The 19,215-nt window shown below is 42.1% G+C and overlaps 1 pseudogene; it reads right to left on the reverse strand.

Moving 5' to 3' along the window:
- Positions 1 to 3,592: 3,592 nt before the first annotated feature.
- LOC129106573 (serine/threonine-protein kinase BRSK2-like) overlaps positions 3,593 to 19,215 on the reverse strand; it is a 109,597-nt pseudogene continuing 93,974 nt past the window's right edge.

The raw sequence follows: 19,215 nt of genomic DNA on the forward strand, positions 1-19,215 counted from the left end.
TAAATACTTAGTTTTTTATCCTCTATGGTGAAGAAGAACAAAAGACTGAACAAGTTATTCCTCCTTTTTATTTATCTTGACGCGAGTGAACGTTTCTGCAAAAGAATGACGATCCAAATCGATTATAAAGAAAATGAGTTTTTAAAAATCGATTAAGTCGTTCATCAAGCTGATTGTTTCACTTTGAGTTTTCTGTTTCCTGTTGCTGTAAATTAAATATTTTTGTGTTTCTTTGACTGTTGAAGCAACTTGAAGTCGTCACATTTGAGTCACGTTAGATGTGACGACATAAATGCTTAAATATGGTTATTTAATTTCTCTATAATCTGTTTTTTATTCAATATTGCTGTGAAATATTAATGTTTTTGAGGTTTAACTTATGTCAGGACGGATCTAGAGACAAGTTTTTGTAGTGGCTTCAGCAAACGCTCAAACTACATTGAAACAACCTCTTTTATACAACTCTGGAGCAGTTTTGCCAACAGGAAGTCGTCGTGGCTTCACACAGAATATTTATTCTGTAAATCCTCTGCAGCTGCACGTCGCTGATGTAAAATATGTACATATCTTTGTGAATAAACGTCTCAACACACGGCTCCAAAGTCAAACAGATTTATTTCCTTTAGCACTGAAGTTGTTCACAGTAACATCACAAGGGGGGGAAACATTGCCGGTGGTTTTTTCCTGCTCAGTGGTAGCGCTCCGTGCTCCCGAGTCCGCTGTGTGCTCCGGATTCCCCCCGGTAGAAAAACGAGGGGGAAAGCGAACAATGAAAGGTATTGCTTTTAAGTTTTTCTCTCCGACGACGGTCGTCAGAGAGCTCCCTCTTTGAGAGAATGAGTGAGGAGGATGCGTTGCACGGTTAATCAAAAAGGAGGAAGAGGGCGGCGTAAAGAAACAAAAAAATATAGATATATATATATATAAAAAAAAAAAAAAAAAGGCAAATTGAAACAAATGCACATAAAGAACATAAATAAGTGTGGAGAGAAAACGGGGAACAGGAGAACAATTCCAACGACGACATGCAAAGAAAAGACGAATGCTGAACATGCAAACAACCGTACGAGGTCAAAGGTCAAAGCTAAGAGAAGGAACCCCCTCGTTTTTTAAAATAAGCTTGTCAGTAAACTCGGCTTATTTACAGAATGAGCGTTTGGTAAATCTTCATACACACAGGATGGGGGGGGGGTTGCTCCTACGTCATAGGCTACGTCTACATTCTTAAATTACGATAAATCATTTTCCCCAAACGTATATTACAGGTTTCTCTCTCGGGGAAAAAAAGGAAACGAACGCTCAACAAACGTTCCCCAGATCTCTCAGGCGTTCAAATAACTTAAACGTGACAAAAATATCCTTAAATAATTTGAAACATTCTCTACATCGTCCGTATAAATAACTGAGAATAAATTAATAACCCAAAAGAAAAATGACAAAAATACAATAAAGTACAAAAATATATACACAGCAGTTCAATATTGTAGAAATTATAATAAATAAATAAAAAAATGCGCTGACATTTTTGTGTAACTGAACCCAGAATCTGACTCACTTGTCAAAAGTGCAAAAGGAAACATTTCATTGAACGAGGCCGGGTCACACCAGGAAGTGGAACGGATAAGTGTGTAATGTGTTGTTGTAGAAGCTGCTGAGCTAACAGGCTAGCACGCTAACAGGCTAATGTTCCAGAAGAGTTATTGAAGCGGTCGGTCAGAAAACATGACAATAATGTCACATCGTCTATTTAAAATACTGTCATAATAGTGTCATTTTTTTTTTACATTCACAGCTTCTATTGAGGTTTTTTGAACGAAAGTTTGAATGTCTGTGGTCATATTTTATGTCATCACACTAAAAATATAAAAATTAAAGCCTTGAACAAAATCCTTGCTGTAAAAGTTATTCATCCGATCAAACAATTCTTTATTTTTGTTGTTAATTAAATTTTCTTTAGTGTACAGAACTCTGCAGTGAAAATGATGTTTTTGGAAAGCTAAACGCCAACGAATGTGGATTGAAGCAGAATATTTCATTAGATAAAAACATGTTGTGAGTTTTGGAAGAGATTACATTTACATTACATTTTTTCAATAAACTTTGACTCAACTCTAGAAACAAGTCTACGCAGCCGCCACTTGTATCTAATGCTACAGATAGTAGAATTATTGTGTTTTGTTGAAGTACTATCTTATGTATTTAAATTTTGTGTTCTCCTTAATATTGTGAAATGTATGTAGAATAAGCCCAGTGGTTTTCCTCCGCTTCCTGCACTGTGGTTTTATTTATTTCCGTTATGTTTGTGTATTTTTTTAAATTGTGCAAATAAAATAAATTAAAAAACTTCAAACTACTACTAATATAAGTATTGCCTGATCTTTATCTGCAACTCTGCAGAAATACCAGATTTAAACACAATAAACAGACTCGGAGAAAAAAGAAGCTGCAAGAATTTGAATGTCAATGTTCGTGAATGAACATTTCCTCTGTTGTGCAGTTAATGGCGCTCAGCTAACAAGCTACGGTAGCTAGCCTCCGTTTTGGACTCTCAAGCTCTCTAAAGACGGCTCGTTTGTGAGTCCAGGTTCACCAAACATGACGTTGGACTGAACCGATTTCACCGTGAACATTCTTAGACGCTGGTGTGACCCGGAGCACAGAAATACAAAACACAAATAAATGGCAACACAACTCTAGAAAAACATAATGTCACTAACTACAACTGTTTGTACATACGGAACATTATTTAATCTGTACAACAGAATAGATCATTCATTTATGTTATATCACCCCCCCCCCCACCGATCACACTTCTGAACCCAGAATCGTCTCAGAAACCGACCACTCACAAAGAAAGACGTTAAAAAAGAAATACAATCCAGCCAGCGTCCGTCCGTCCGTCCGTCCCTGCTTCCTGTTTGTCAGCGAGTCATTACATCCCGACAAGAAGAAGCTGTGTTTGTGTTGACGAGTACAGTATGTGTGTTTTTATTGTTTTTATCATTTCTATGTACATGTAGGAGATTTAGAAGAGAGAGAAAGGAGGAGAGGAGGATGTGTGTCGACAAACATCACTGTCTTAAGGCTTTTTTTTTGTTTCTTTTTACAACTCCTCCGAGATGTCTCTGAGTTCGGTCCGGTGGGGCGAAGTGCTGATCGGAGAGAGAGGAGGGAGGGTTGGGGGGGGGGAGAGTGAAGAATGGGGGAGGGTGGGGAAGTCTTTTCTTCAGCGGCGGCGGTGGTGGTGGCGGCGGGGGTGTGAGCGGGCCGCCGTCGGGCCGGTTCTCGAACAGCCGCTCGCCGAGGTTAATAGTTATTATGGATGAATCCTGGTGGCAGAGACAAGTCAAAGCCATCACACATGAGGACACACACCCACCCAAAGACCCCCGAGGGAGACAAAAGGGGGAGACAGAAAGGGGAGGGACAACAAAGCTACATCGGCTACTTATTGTAAAATACTGATCCAAACTGAAAGAGCCATTCCCGTTATACAGTAGAAAATCTAGAGGCAAAAAGTAGATTTGTTTTTCTAAGTTAGCAGCTCTCTGATAACTGCGTCTCTCTCTCTAGTCATGCACCGCTACGATCCTTAAGGTTGTTCCTGCGTCCGGTTTCCGGCGGCCATCTTTGTTTTGTCTTTGCCGCCGGGGCATTTAGAGTCATTGGGCGGGGGGCTGGCCATGCTTGGCGGGGGAGGAGCTAGGCGTGGCGGGGAGCCGGGGATTGCGACGCTTGGAGGTTCTTCTCGTCTGAAAAAAGCTGTTTAATTACGTCAAAGAAGTTACTCAACGGGCTGCCTATACAGACGGGAAGAGAAGAAGAGACAGAAAGAGAGAGAGAACAAACAACAGATGAGCAATGGGGTTAACGGGAGGAGAGGAAGAGGAGGAGGTGATGGAGGATGAGAGGAGGAGTGGAGCCGGAGGGAAGGAGACTCTTCAGCCGGGGGAGGGGGGGAGAAATGGTGAGCTAATGTCACTCTTCAATTTTTTACAAGATATTAATATATATATTTGTTTTGGTGTGAGGTCAGCGTTGGCTTCAGAGTCTCAGTTTCCTCTGCTAGCGTGAGAGCTAACGGGAGCTCTAGAAGACGGTTCAGGTTGAGAGAAACAGTGATGAAGAGGAAGAAGCTTTAAAACCAGCAGAGAGAAAATCTGATTTAAGACTGGTTTGTTATGAAACTAGCAATTCCTCTTTTTTTTTTTAAAGAATAAGCACCGAGAATCTACCTTCATCCTGTGAACTAGATTTGATAATTAGTTTTGTACGAAGCTTTTTACTGTGTGCAGACAATCTATCAAACAGACTATTTTATGTCGTTGTTCAACAGGGTTGCACAACGAAATGCAGAATCTAGTCGTCGCTACACAAGAAAAAAAATGAAAAATACAATGTGTAACGTGAATAAACACAAATTATCCAGATTTTCAAACTTCCCTGAGTAACGCAACGCCAAAATTTGCTTTGCGTTTGGTCTGAACACAGCTTCAGTTGCACGTTATCGCTGCATTTGTTGCAAGGTAGCTATCGACAGAAGCTAACGTCTGTCTAGAAGAACATCAGCTGTTTGTGTTGAATAAACTCAAACTACAAACTCACTCAAGCAATAAAGTTCACACTAATAAAACCAGAACATTTATCTCTAGACTCGCAGCGCTGCTAGTTATCGCTAACGCTAATGTCTGCTGCCGCTGGCAAAGCAAGTCTGTAAAGTCTCTAAACTTTTTGGCACATTTTTTTGTTCCTGTAAAGTACATCCTTTTGCTGATGACTTTGTTCTCTCTCCTCCAGATTTGTTACAGGCCTGTTTTCTGTGTGAACGTCTTCCAAAGCTCCTGTTAACTCTCCATCATATCAACATCCATCACGACAACATCCAACATCCATCTGCTCAAACAAGGTTCTCTGTTCAGTGCTTTAAAACAGTCATGAGTGGATTAAACATGCGACAGTACAGCACAGCACACACATTTCACTTATCATAGCTGAGGTTAGTCAAACAGAGGGAGTCCGTTCGGTGATCAAACATCTCGTCCCCGTTTGTTCTGGTGTTACGAATCAAACTTACCAACGTTCCTCTTCAACAACACAGAGACACGGTGACTTTCTGCTGTCTGATATTTGCTTTCGGTGATTTAAAATATGGAAAGGAGGAGGGTGGGAACAACCGAGTGTCGAGCGTTAACATGCAGAGGGTCGGTTAAGAGCTGCACACACATCCACACTGTGGAATATACACATCTTAGTGAGTCATTCAAACTGAGCTTTTGAAGAATAAATCGTATTAAAAACCTGAAATAAGAAGCTAAAGGTCAAAAATGTCACAAACTAAACCGAGAGGTGATGTTTTTTGGGCGGTTAAGGATTTTTATTTGTGTTTTTATATTTGTTATGAATCAGGAGATGATAAAAATGTGTATATTGGTGTCAAAATAGGGACAATTAGCAAAGTACAAGTAAATTCAAATTTGTTTATTCTCCTGTCTGGTGGACAGGAGAATGCCTCCGACCACGGCTGTAGTCGGAATAAGGCTTGGAATTACCGAGCCGGAGGAGAGGGGTAATATTCCAAGATAAAAATAAATTAACGTCATAAATTTACGAGAAAGAAATCTGAGAAATTGGTGAGAAAAAAACTCTGATATCTGAGTTTGGTTGTCATATTTTATTGTATTTTATTTGATCACATTTTCTATTTTTAAATTATGTCTTTGATTATTTCACTGTTTATTGTCACGCACCAATCAGCAAGAAAATTCCTTGTATATGAAACGCACATAAATAAAACCGTTACTGAAAAAAAACTTTCTAAGAAACTTTTAAAATCACAAATTTAGCCTCCTTCTGAATTTTGTTGCACCTAAAGTAGTTTTCTTGTGTTTTTTCGTCCAAATTTCAAAGTGAAGTGATGTGGATCCTTTAAACAAAAACAATACTATTTTCTGAGGGTTTTTTCTTGTAAATTTGTGACTTTATAACCTCAGAAATATCAGAGAATACAATGGCTCTGATACGCCGTCAGAGTTTTCTGTTTCAAGTGTCAGTTTTCTGTAAAATTGCAGAAAACGGTAGATTTAAAGAGAACGGTAGATTTGTTTCCATATTCAAATGACTTGTTAAGGTGAACATATATTGTTGCAGCTCACACACACACTCATGTTAGTGCATCAGGGTGTGTCGGTGCCTCCAGGACGTTGCCAGTGTTTGTTAAAAGCCAGAGTTAGAGGTGTTTTTTCTCCCGGTCTTACCACGCTTGGAGGATTTACTGGGCAACGAGCGCTGAGAGCCATCTGAGAGCAGAGGACAGTGTCAGAAACACCAACCGACGCACTGAGGCCTCGCTCTTCATCATCATCATCATCATCATCATCATCATCATCAGTCAGCTGACATCAGACATCAGCAGCACAAAGGCTAAAACATGACACGTCTTCTGTGGTTTAAAGGGTCTCTGCAGACACTGAATGTTCAGCTCAGAATCACAAGTTCCTGTTCCTGTTTGTGATGAATCAGAGCTGGTTTTTACATTGTCTACATTTCAGTCAGGTTTGTGTGCCCTAGTTCTTCTTTATTGATGGACAACCAAATGCCACTGAACTACCTTTATTTTGAAAGAATCCTGCACAATAAGTTATGTTTTAAAGCAATTTTGACTCATGTGCCTCACTTTAAATAAAAGTTGCTCTGATGTCCTTTTAGGACAGAAATGTCTGCATAACAAAACTGCCAAAAGTCTTACAAAAATAATGCCATTGATTAGTAGCAACATTGATTTTGCTGCAGTGCTACATAATACAGCAGGAATGCCCCTAGTGGACACCAGGAGAATAGCATGTATTAGCTCGATAGAACAAACATGAGAAAAATGGTTCAATCTGGTGTAAAATAGTGAAAACAATTAAGAAGCCAGGGCTCGAGATTTAAAGCCTGAGATAATAGAATGCATGATTTATGCTGTTATGGCTGTGAAACAAATGCTATATGTAGTAAGACAGACAAACTTATTAAAGCATTTCAATTTAAAAAGAAAAAATGATGGACAGATGCTTTGTATTCAGCCCAGGATAGTTTGAGAAAAGGTTAGTTTCTAGAATAATATAATGAAACTTGAGCAACTATGGGCCGGTTCTGGAGGTTTTAGTTCTGAGGATCCAGATCGCAGCATTCGGTCCAGTTTAATCTATCGGTATCGATCCACATCAATCAGGACTACTTCAGCCACTTGGTGACTGTTTTTGAGACTCTGAGAAACAGGCTGAACATTCAGTGGAGCAGAATCACTTTAAAATCCATCCACACAAGTATAACCTCACACACACACACACACACACACACACACACACACACACACACACACACACACACACACACACACACACACAAGGCCATCAGGGTCACAGGTCTTAGGAGCTGTTAGTGTTTCATCCAGCTACATGCAGGATCTCCGGTTGTGAACAAACACAAACACATTCTCTGTTTGTTTGTTTGTCTCGGTCTCATGCTTCAATCTTTAGTTTGTCAGTAAAGCAGCAAACACACAACCATCATCATCATCATCATCATCATCATCATCATCATCATCGGTGTGTGAATGAGAGCTCCACCCAGAACCATCAGCAGCTCCACTGGTTTGACCCCAGTAAGGTGTGCTGGGTTCTGGGTTTGGCTTTTCATTCAGCATGCGAGTCGTTGACAGAGTGAAGCTGTGGATGAGAGGAAGCAGGGAGGCGTGGAGAGGCAGGCCAGGAGGAGGAGGAGGAGGAGGAGGAGGAGGAGGAGGAGGAGGAGGAGGACACAGACAGAGAGAGGGAGATGTGGGTTATCGGCACATCTACAGGGTGGAGGTGACTGAAGGTGGAGGTGACTGAAGGTGGAGCGTACGCTGCCTGATAACAGTTCCCATCTGGGGCAGTGACTGGAGCGGACTGGTGCTGCTGGTTCAACTGGTAGATCTTTGGAGATGAGCTCAATGTTTAAAGGATGCAATGTGGCGTAAAAAGTCTGAATTCATGTTTTGTTAATTCTCTCTGCAAGACGAAGTAAATAACTTAAAATGTTTGTTTTCTGAATGGAGTTCGGATCTATCGATGCTATGCTATGCTAACATTATAGCTGCTCCATCAACTTTCAAAATAACGTAATATAGGTGTAAATAAGGCAGCGTTGTTATTGTTTGTTTTATATGGTTATAAAACTACATTTATACTTATGCAGATTATTAGAAACATCTCTGAATATAATACATCCAGAAAAAATCCATCACTAGCTGGGAACTCAATTTAATTAACAAAAACTGGTCTTTAAAGGCAGAAGTTATGGCAGGACAGTTGGACCGAACTGTGTTATAACGACATTAACTACAATAAATCTGGAGATACTTATTATTCTTAATAAGTGCTGTTAAGTATTTGTTGTTTTTGGAGCCTCCATCTGTCTATGAATTATAATCCCTGCTAATCTTTATTTAAAGATCCAAACTATCAGTTTAAATACTGCAGGCTCTCGTATACTGTAGTGGGAGCTGAGCAGGTTACTGGTTCTCTCCCAGTAACACCTCAGCACTCTGAAGGCAGCTGTGTGTGTGTGTGTATGAGTGTTTGAGTGTTGCAGTTACTCTGCGTCACCACCAGAGGGCACCATTATCAAGTGAATAACCACAGATACAACGACAGCAACACTACGAACAGAAACTAAGAAGGACAGCTGGAGTCACACAGTCACTCTGTCTCTTCTTCCATATTTTTCATAACCGTCCATCTATCGATAGGCAGCCCATAATATCCAATGCAAGGAGGGTTCCAGTGTTTAAAGAAGTACGAATGCACGTGTGTAAATGTTTTGTGCTGAGTCAGACGCTGGATGATGTTACACCTGAGTTTCTATAATCACTGCTGTAAATGTCCTCTGTGTGTGTGTGTGTGTGTGTGTGTGTGTGTGTGTGTGTGTGTGTGTGTGTGTGTGTGTGTGTGTGTGTGTGTGTGTGTGCACGCCATGGCATGTGGCAGCGGCATGCACGTGGAGATGCCGTATTCTAAAAGCAGTGAGCCGAGCTGAGCGTGTCCGAGCCGAGGAGGGCTGTGAGGAGTGCCAGGATGCTGTGAGGAGGAGGAGGAGGAGGAGGAGGAGGAGGAGGAGGAGGAGGAGGAGGAAGGTTAGGGGCTGTCCACTCACCAGATATCTGCGGCTGGATGCCGGGCTGGTCGGAGCTGAGCAGCTGGGAGGAGTGCCAGGATGCTGTAGAGGAGGAGGAGGAGGAGGAGGATGGGAGGAGGAGGAGGGAGGGGGGGAGGAGGAGGAAGGTTAGGGGTATAGGCAGGGGGGTTCAGGGGGAGGTGTGGCTAGACAGCCGGGGACTCCACTCACCAGATATCTGCGGCTGGATGCCGGGCTGGTCGGAGCTGAGCAGCTGGGCCTGGATGGTCTCCACCACACGCTTGAAGCGTCGGCTCGGACCTGATGAAGAAAAACAACAAGATCCATCAGAAGTCTGAATTAACGGTCAATGTTCTTATGATTCCTCTGATTCAGAGTGTGTGCTGTTTACTGACAGCATGGGTGAAGGTGACGGAGTAGAGTGTGTGGTGTTTACCTGACAGCATGGTGAAGGTGACGGAGTAGAGTGTGTGGCGTTTACCTGACAGCAGGGTGAAGGTGACGGAGTAGAGTGTGTGGTGTTTACCTGACAGCAGGGTGAAGGTGACGGAGTAGAGTGTGTGGTGTTTACCTGACAGCAGGGTGAAGGTGACGGAGTAGAGTGTGTGTTATGTTTACCTGACAGCAGTAGAGGTGTTTACCTCCCAAGGTGACGGAGTAGTGTGTGGTGTTTACCTGACAGCATGGTGAAGGTGACGGAGTAGAAGTGTGTTGGTGTTTACTGACAGCATGGTGAAGGTGCGGAGTAGAGTGTGTGGTGTTTACCTGACAGCAGGGTGAAGGAGTAGAGTGTGTGGTGTTTACCTGACAGCATGGTGAAGGTGACGGAGTAGAGTGTGTTGTATTTACCTGACAGCAGGGTGAAGGTGACGGAGTAGAGTGTGTGGCGTTTACCTGACAGCAGGGTGAAGGTGACGGAGTAGAGTGTGTTGTGTCTACCTGACAGCAGGGTGAAGGTGACGGAGTAGAGTGTGTTGTGTTTACCTGACAGCAGGGTGAAGGTGACGGAGTAGAGTGTGTGGTGTTTACCTGACAGCATGGTGAAGGTGAAGGTGTTTACCTGACAGCAGGGTGAAGGGAGTAGAGTGTGTGGTGTTTACCTGACAGCATGGTGAAGGAGTAGAGTGTGTGGTGTTTACCTGACAGCAGGGTGAAGGTGACGGAGTAGAGTGTGTTGTATCTACCTGACAGCAGGGTGAAGGTGACGGAGTAGAGTGTGTGGTGTTTACCTGACAGCAGGGTGAAGGTGACGGAGTAGAGTGTGTGGTGTTTACCTGACAGCAGGGTGAAGGTGACGGAGTAGAGTGTGTGGTGTTTACCTGACAGCATGGTGAAGGTGACGGAGTAGAGTGTGTGGTGTTTACCTGACAGCAGGGTGAAGGTGAAGGTGAAGGTGTGTGGTGTTTACCTGACAGCATGGTGAAGTGAGGAGTAGATGTGTGGTGTTTACCTGACAGCAGGGTGAAGGTGACGGAGTGTGTGGTGTTTACCTGACAGCATGGTGAAGGAGTAGAGTGTGTGGTGTTTACCTGACAGCAGGGTGAAGGTGACGGAGTAGAGTGTGTGGTGTTTACCTGACAGCAGGGTGAAGGTGACGGAGTAGAGTGTGTGGTGTTTACCTGACAGCAGGGTGAAGGTGACGGAGTAGAGTGTGTTGTATCTACCTGACAGCAGGGTGAAGGTGACGGAGTAGAGTGTGTTGTATCTACCTGACAGCATGGTGAAGGTGACGGAGTAGAGTGTGTTGTATTACCTGACAGCAGGGTGAAGGTGACGGAGTAGATGCCGTTGTCCTTGGTGGCGCTGGTGCTCTCCGTGTAGGTGATGTCCACCTGGAACTTAACCGGCTTCTGGAACACCGTGGGACCGGCGGTGGACTTGTACTCCGCCCTGAAGCTGGTCTGAGAGATGACGCTGTGGCTCAGACTGGGGATCTGAGGGTGGAGGAGAGGGTGGAGGAGAGGGTGGAGGGAAACGCTGAGTCAGCAGCAACAACAGACAAACATCTTCTGCATGAGATGAGACAGCTCAGATGTGAGAGAGAGAGACAGCAGCAGAATGTTGCGTTCAAACGTCTCTGTGTTTTGCAGCGTCAGAGTCAACGTCAACGACGAGACGTGAACAGACGGCCGTCAAGAAAACACCGAACAGAGACGTAAAGTTACCATCTTCACGAGAAAGAACCTCAAACACAATGTTAAAAGCTGTACATTTAAATTAAATGTTAATAGGATATAGCCATTTTTTCTTTATTGGTCCACAAACCTGCAACATGTGGAAAAAAAACAAAACAAAACAAAAACAGCTGGTCTTCCTTTATAAAATAATCTACATAAAAATGTTTTATGGCAGCAGTAATCTTATAATATATATTAATAGCAGTCAGGTCTCTACTCTCTGAACTGGAATTATTCATTAATTTAACTCTGTTTTAAATATCCATTTCTGACAGATTGTAACAGACCTATATTAGATATATTATATATCGGGGTTAAATCGGTGAAGCCAGTAAAGTGTGTTGACAGTCAGAGAAACAGGAAGTGTACGCTGTGGATTCATCAGACAGAAGAAGAAGAGAACAGATGATGTTTGGATGTTTAGACTTACGGAGAGGAAGGCGTGGACGATGTCGGCCTTTATGGAGCTGAGAGGTTTGTCTCTGATCACGATGAAGATCTGCTCCTCTTTCTCCAGGTTGATGAAGTTACCGAACCACGACTTCTTAGCCAGTCTGCAGAGAGGAGGAAGGATCATCACATCACATCAGCAACGACATCTTTTACTTAAAACAACATTATTAAAGCCAGACTGTGGTGAGCTGCTGCGTTACTCACTCTGGAGAAGAGTCTGGAGTGAGGCTGGACATGTCCTCCTGGGTGGGAACTGTGGGAACAAGATGGTCAAAGGTCACAGAGTCTTCACATGTGATGCTCCTGTTTCTAATTCAGATTGATACTGTGAATAATCTGGCTCTGTTCAGTTTGTCTGGAGGGATTTCAAAGCATCACTTCCTCAACTCAAGCTGAATAAATGTTCCTGTGATGAGACGGTTATCTAGTGTTTAACTTGGCCTTCAGGAGCAAACAGATGTGATTCCCCTGAGCCTTAAGAACTTCATTTGATGCATAATCACACAGATAAGAAGGAGATAACATCTTAAAGTCTTTTAATCTGAAAATCCAACCTTGCATTTTCCTGCGGTGGAAGCGCGGCGAGCCCAGGAAGCTGTTCTTGATGGAGTTGAGGCGCGTCCTCCACGGCATGCCGCCGATGGACGGGCTGGGCGGCGGCGTCGGGCTGGGGGTGCCAGCGGGGCTGTCCTTGGGCGTGTGCACCGGGGTGCCTTTGGGGGTGGGGAGAGGGCTGCCTCTGGGGGAGGGGTGGGGGTCACCTGCGTGATGGGGACAGATTTGCCGTTGTGGTCAGGGTGGAGGTGGTGGTGGTGGTGGTGGTGGGGTCGGCGGCGGGGCGACATAGGGGGCACCGGGGAGAGGGGGATGGAGAGCTTGGGGGGACGGTGAGGGGGGTGGCGTCTCACCCGGGGGCTGCTGGGGAGGCAGGCGCCAGCGGCTGGCAGGGGGTGGAGGGCTCGGATTTGGGGGTGGTGGGGCTCTGGGCGGTGTTGGGGAGCGGGTTGGACCGGGTCGTCTGCAGGGGCTTCTCCAGACCTTTGGGCTTGGCGGGGAGGGTCTGCGTGCGGGGGTGCATGAGGGGGAGCCCATCTTTGGGTGGTAGGAGTTGGGCGTGCGGGGCCCCACCCCGTTGAGGCGGACCTCGGGGAGTGGGTGGGGCTGCAGTTGGGGGACTGACACAGGTCGGGGGACTGGGGGGATGAAAAACCGCCGGGTGGGCTGCGATTGGCCATGCACCGTGACACCGTGAGAGGTTCAGCCAATGAGAGAGCCAGCAGAGGAACACCACATATTCCCATTTAAAAAAAAAAACCAGAGCAGGAAATAAAATAAAAAGCAGCGTGGCGGATGGGTTGAGAGGTGGAGCAGGCAGGAAGTGGTGAGAGTGCAAGAAAGAAAGAAAAAAACAGAACATGCGATTAGCATAGTGATTAGCCAATCAGGAGGCAGCAGTGGAGCATTCATGACGCATTAACAGACGGGATGCACCGAGATCAAACCACTTCCTGGTTCTTTCCAGGAATATAGGTTCTTAGTTTATGCTCACCTGTCTGAATGTTTTTAACTTGTTAAATCACAGTTTTTATTAAACAACATTATAGAAATGAAACAACACATTGCAATTTATTTTTATTTAAATATATATATTCCGAAATGCAGGGAATGTCGTCTTTCTATCTGTTAGAGAAATATCTTTTTTTTAATGGGCCAAAAAGGGATTTTTATAGTTATTTCAATATATCATTATCATTTTTTATTGTATTATAATAATTTAAATTTAAAAAAAAAAAAAAATCCTAAACTAGTGCAAAAAAGCCACATGTACTGTGTATTTTGATGACTAATGATAACGATTAAAATGTCAAATCTATTAACTACATCAACATACAAATATATATATTTAATAAAATCTTTTAATTTATAAAATTATCTATATCGTTTTCTTAGAGTAATAAACTAGGTCAACTGTCAAATTCTACCAATTTTATTAAATTTTTTTTTGCAGTTTTTTCATGAACTAGTGCAAAAAAGCCACATGTACTGTGTATGTTGATGACTAATAATGAAGATTATAATGTCAAATATATTCCCTTTCTCTCTCTCTCTCTCTCTATATATATATATATATATTATTATTATTTATTTATTTATGTATTTATATTCATTATCTTTTATGGGAGTATAAAAGTCAGTCAACTGTCTCTGTTTATCTAAAGTTTAAAGCTAACATTAGCCATTGTGTTTTACACAAAACTGTAGTGAATTGAGAGAAAAAGTTTATTTCATTGCTTAATAACTAAACTTTTAATTTGAAAGAGAAGTTTTATAGTCTAACTTTAAAGTTAATCCCTATAATTTAAATACATTTCCCTGGAGTTTGAGAAACAGATGTTTTCGTGTCTCCGACAGACAAATCTAAAACCAACTGATCAATAACATCGACAGCCTGACGGAGAATCAATCAGCTACACCTCCTTTACGTCAGCTAACAGCCTGTGTTCAGAGCTAACGTCCGATACGTCGGTGCATCCCTGATTACCAGCCAGTGAACCAGCTCGTCAAGCTAACGGCTTTAGCTTCGCCCTCCGTCTGGGAAAGCGGCCGGAGTTTTCATGCACAGTGCTGATGCACGATGCTGTGGAATGAATGATCGCTGATAGAGACATGTCAGAACAATGTGAGGAACCACTGCAGAACAACCTGCAGAACTCAGTCTCCTCCAATCACAGCGAGGGGGTGGGGGGTGGGGGGGGGTCTGCTAGACATGAAGTCAGAACTCTCATGTCCACGGACAGGGAAGATGTGTGTGTGTGTGTGTGTAAGAACACCTAAATCACAAACTCCTTCTTTACCACAACGGGCCTCGTGCAACAACCACTCATACAAACAGCAATCTGCTCCAGTAGTTAAAGAGAGAGTAGAGATGTTTAGACGTGTAGTTATATGAGGTTCTTCTGCATAGTCAGTGTTTTACTACAGTAGATGGAGTTTGGAGAAACATCTCTTAAAAGCCACCAGACTCAGTAGTTTTACCTCACAGAACACAGGAGTTGCTGGTCCACTGCTGCATCCACATGTTAGTTTGTATGTGTTATTGTGTGGCTAATCCAAATGAACCCTTTAAAACACAATAACCGTACAAACAGCATTCGACCAGCAACACTGTATTCAGTGAGGTAGAACCACTGTTTTTGTGAATGGAGTCTGGTCACTTTGAAGAGATCATAGATAACAGCTTCAGCTCATGTCAGAAACTTCTGTCCGACAGCAAAGTAAAGAGGTAAAAATACTTTAAATATATCGTACGCTTAAACTGATATTGATACTTTTAGGTGTTTCTACAAACTCCATCTACTGTAGTAAAACACTGACTATGGAGAAGAACCTCATACAAACACACTTCTAAACATCACAGTTGTCCCTTTAAGGTGCTCCCATCAATAGAATATTGTTTTTAAAGATGTTACCAACATCAAGAAAAATACAAATCAAACAGAGAAAATAAAACTTAACATCAAATTAAGAGCTTCTCAAGAGGAAACTTGACTCGTTTCTAACTGAACCTGCAAACTTTATTTTTTTCTCTAAAGTCTCTGTCGGTGTGTAAACATGCTATTTTTAACTTTATTTAAATTCTTGTTATCTTGGTGCTGTTAAGCAGTTTGCGTCAACTGTGTTGAGTAAAGTTAAATATAAAGAAGAGTGTGATGCCTTTATGGGATGCTAACATTCCTCTGCGTTGAAATCACGTTGAAAGCTGCAGTTATATTTTTTAACTTCTTCTGGCATTTGTAAATTTGTTATATTTCCGTCTGCAGGACTTTGAGCTCTGCGTTGTTAAAATCTTCTTTTTAACTTTTGAGTATCTGGAAGCCTTGAGTTGTAATTTGAGTGCATCAATTGTGCAAAAGATCTCACGAACATCCTCACGAACAGGCGACAGAAACGAAAGATGTGCGATAGTAAAGTGTTGAGATAGAAGGTTTAGGGAAATGTTGTTGCGATGGCCCTATGACTTTCCCTTTCTACTTTTTAAACTCTCCACAATAATAAACAGAAAATACAACATGCCTTTGATCATAAAACAAGGACGTCATTAGAAGTAAAGGTTTTGTTTGAGGACAAACAGCCTCTAGAGTCTTTGCTGATGGTGAGATTTAAAAAACGCTCCGCTGCTTCTCAGGAACATGGAGGCTGCAGGTTGATTTGCACCGTCGACCTTTCTGCTGCAGACTTTCCCTCTGAGTGATGGGTCCGTTCTTCTGCAGCAGAATCTGTTCTTCGTGGACGTTAAATCACCGGATCTCTTCTGGAGTTTAGTCTCCGATGGATCTAAAGCGTCGCCCGATTTTAAGACGATCGCATCGAGGTCAAAAGACTTTAATACAGAAAACTAAAGATAATTAGAAGTTGTTTTTTGTGGGTGGTGTCACACTTAATGATTAATGATGCTAGTGGGAGAGATACTGTGTAAACTCCTGACCTGTTCTCTACTCTCATTATGCAAACAGAGTCCAGACTGACTGCTTCATTAGACCTGCCTGTCTGTGACAAGGTAATTAAAACTTTATTTTGAAAATCTATTAGATTAACAGTCAGTTGTTGTGTCTGCTCTCATCAATAAAAAATATATAACACTATTAAACAGGAGAATAAATAAAACTGTCAAAACGACGACTTTTCATCTCAAACAGAACTTTATCACCTTCATGGAAAATGATTAATTGATTTATTACATACGTTTTTAGAGGTTTAACAAATAAACCGACATCTGAGCGAAGTCTCCGTTTAACAACAAAGTAAAAGTTATAACTTTAGTAATCGTAAAGTTTAACTTATCCTTATTTACCTCCAAAAAGGAGCTTCTGTTTCCAGTTCGTCAACATGATCACCGACTTGTTTCTCATTCCAAACGGCTCGGTTACCATGGAGACACTCTGGGTTAGGTTAAGTGAACAGAACTACGTTTTAAGGACGAGTAGTCGTAGTTTGAGTTAAAATGATTTGTAACTTAAGTTAAGTCGACGTTGACTGTTTCAGGCGGGACACGACCAGTGGTCACCCGGGTGAAAGTCCTGGGTATCGTTAGGGTTTAATCGATACTAGTTCTCTTATTGGTTATTGTGTGAGAAATAAAAGACTATTAATTATGAAAATAATCAACATTGCTTTATTATTCTTGTATATAAACAAATCATTTGGCTAATTGTTTAGCTGAGACTTTATTTTATAGGATCTGGAATTTCTTGTATTGCTGCTCATGAAACACTATTTGTTTACATACAAGAATAATAAAGCAATGTTGATTCTTTTCTTAATTAATTGTCTTTTTTTCTCACAAAATAATCAAAAGGAACCGATAAGAGTGCTAATAAGAGTACTAGTGTTGATCAAATCCTAACCTAATTACTTTAGACTTCGGTAACACTGTGAGAAAAGGTATTTGGGCTCTGCGACCTTTTCCAATTTCACTTCTAGGTTTTCAATGCCAGTAACTATTGTCATGGATATTTGAGGTGATTCTACTTTCTCTTCTCTTTTCTTGCAAATATCAAAAAGTTAATAATGTGGTTTAACTGCTTTCTTTACTGCTAATCTAATGGAGCATGTTGATCATGTGTCTTTCATGGAAAAAACATAGAAAAACAGCAGATTTATCCTTTAAGAAATAAACATTTTGACATTCTCAACATAACATTTCTTCCAGCTAGCAACTGTTCTATGTAACGGTCTCATGATGAAGTCCACAGACGTGCTCACGGGCTGCCGATGAGCGAGCGGAAGAACAAAACCAGCAGATGCCAGCCAGTGAGGTGCATTGTGGGGGAAAAAATCAAATGGGTGCGTTGGATGGAGCGAGACACTTACCCGTGGACTGCTGAGAGGACTGGTGGACAGACCGGAGGACGCTCCGCTGATCGACCGCGATCTGAACGAAAACACACAAAGAAGATCAATACACACACACACACACACACACACACACACACACACACACACACACACACACACACACACAGATAACCGCACAATGAACCCACTGTAGGACACACAACGACACAACTACACACGACAGCTACACACAAGATCCCTGAACTTCGTCGAGTGGCTGTTTGAGAGATTGAAGCTGATTTGATCTGAAACGAGGACGGATGAGACGGAACTCGTTCTCATTTTCTCTGTTCGCTCTTTCATAACTTTGTCCTTCAGCAGTACGTTCATCTCCGTCTTCTCTTCCTCACAGCTTAATATTTCACTTTTTTACCTTTCCCCCGGCCTTCACATCAGCTCTATCTATTCGTTCAGAGAAACCAGGCTGTTGTGTTTTTACTGAAGCGCTAACAGAACATTTAATCTCACTGCTGACAATCAATATTATTATAAGTATTTTTAACTGCAATACATGTTGAGCTTTTTATTTCCTCCTTTGTATATTTTCTTAACTGAAGTGGATTTTGTTGGTTTGTTAAAGCAGCTGTCATCAATATTTTATATTTCCGTGGCATGTTATCACTTAATCGAGATACAAAGCGGTACCTCGTAGACTTTTCACTCCTCTGCTATCGATCTTTTTGTGACAATTTGTATAGTTTTGTTGACAATTTGGATTTAATGAAGTTTTGTTCACGGCTTTAGATCACTGCTAACAGCGCAAACAGAGGCAACAGTGCTGACAGATAACACTTTTGATTCTTCTTCTTCTTTTGATTTGATTTTATATGTAGGTGTGAAATGGCTGTAAGATGGATTCAATGTCTGTACTAGATTATTCAAACTGAAGCAGAATATTTGAATAATAATCTCTTTAATGAGATGTTAGCTCGTGTGTTGCTAACATTTTGGAGCTGATGAGGAAAAGTCTGTTTGGTCAAACACCATCAGACGTGATTCCTGTTAGCATTAGCTAACACGCAACACACAAACACCAGCCTGGGTTTGAGTCAATATCTATGAATAGTTCACGCACGTCAGCATTACAACACACACACACACACACACACACACACACACACACACACACACACACACACACACACACACACACACACACACACACACACACACACACACACACACGTACACACACACACACACACGTACACACACACACTGAAAAATTAATTAGCATCGTTTCTCTTTTCTTCTCTTCATGAGCTTTTCCATTTTTCATTTATGTATCATTAACTTTTCATATCTCCATCCTCCTCTCTCTCTCATCTCTTTCTGGATCACACACACACACTCACTCACTCACTCACACACACACACACACACACACACACACACACACACACACACACACACACACACACACACACACACACACACACACACACACACACACACACACACGCACTCTTTAACAAAAACCCATACATGTCTGCTGATGTCTTTGAAGACTTTGGGATTTAATTGCCCATAG

The sequence above is a fragment of the Anoplopoma fimbria genome, chromosome 2 (assembly GCF_027596085.1).
Source record: "Anoplopoma fimbria isolate UVic2021 breed Golden Eagle Sablefish chromosome 2, Afim_UVic_2022, whole genome shotgun sequence".
NCBI lineage: Eukaryota > Metazoa > Chordata > Actinopteri > Perciformes > Anoplopomatidae > Anoplopoma > Anoplopoma fimbria.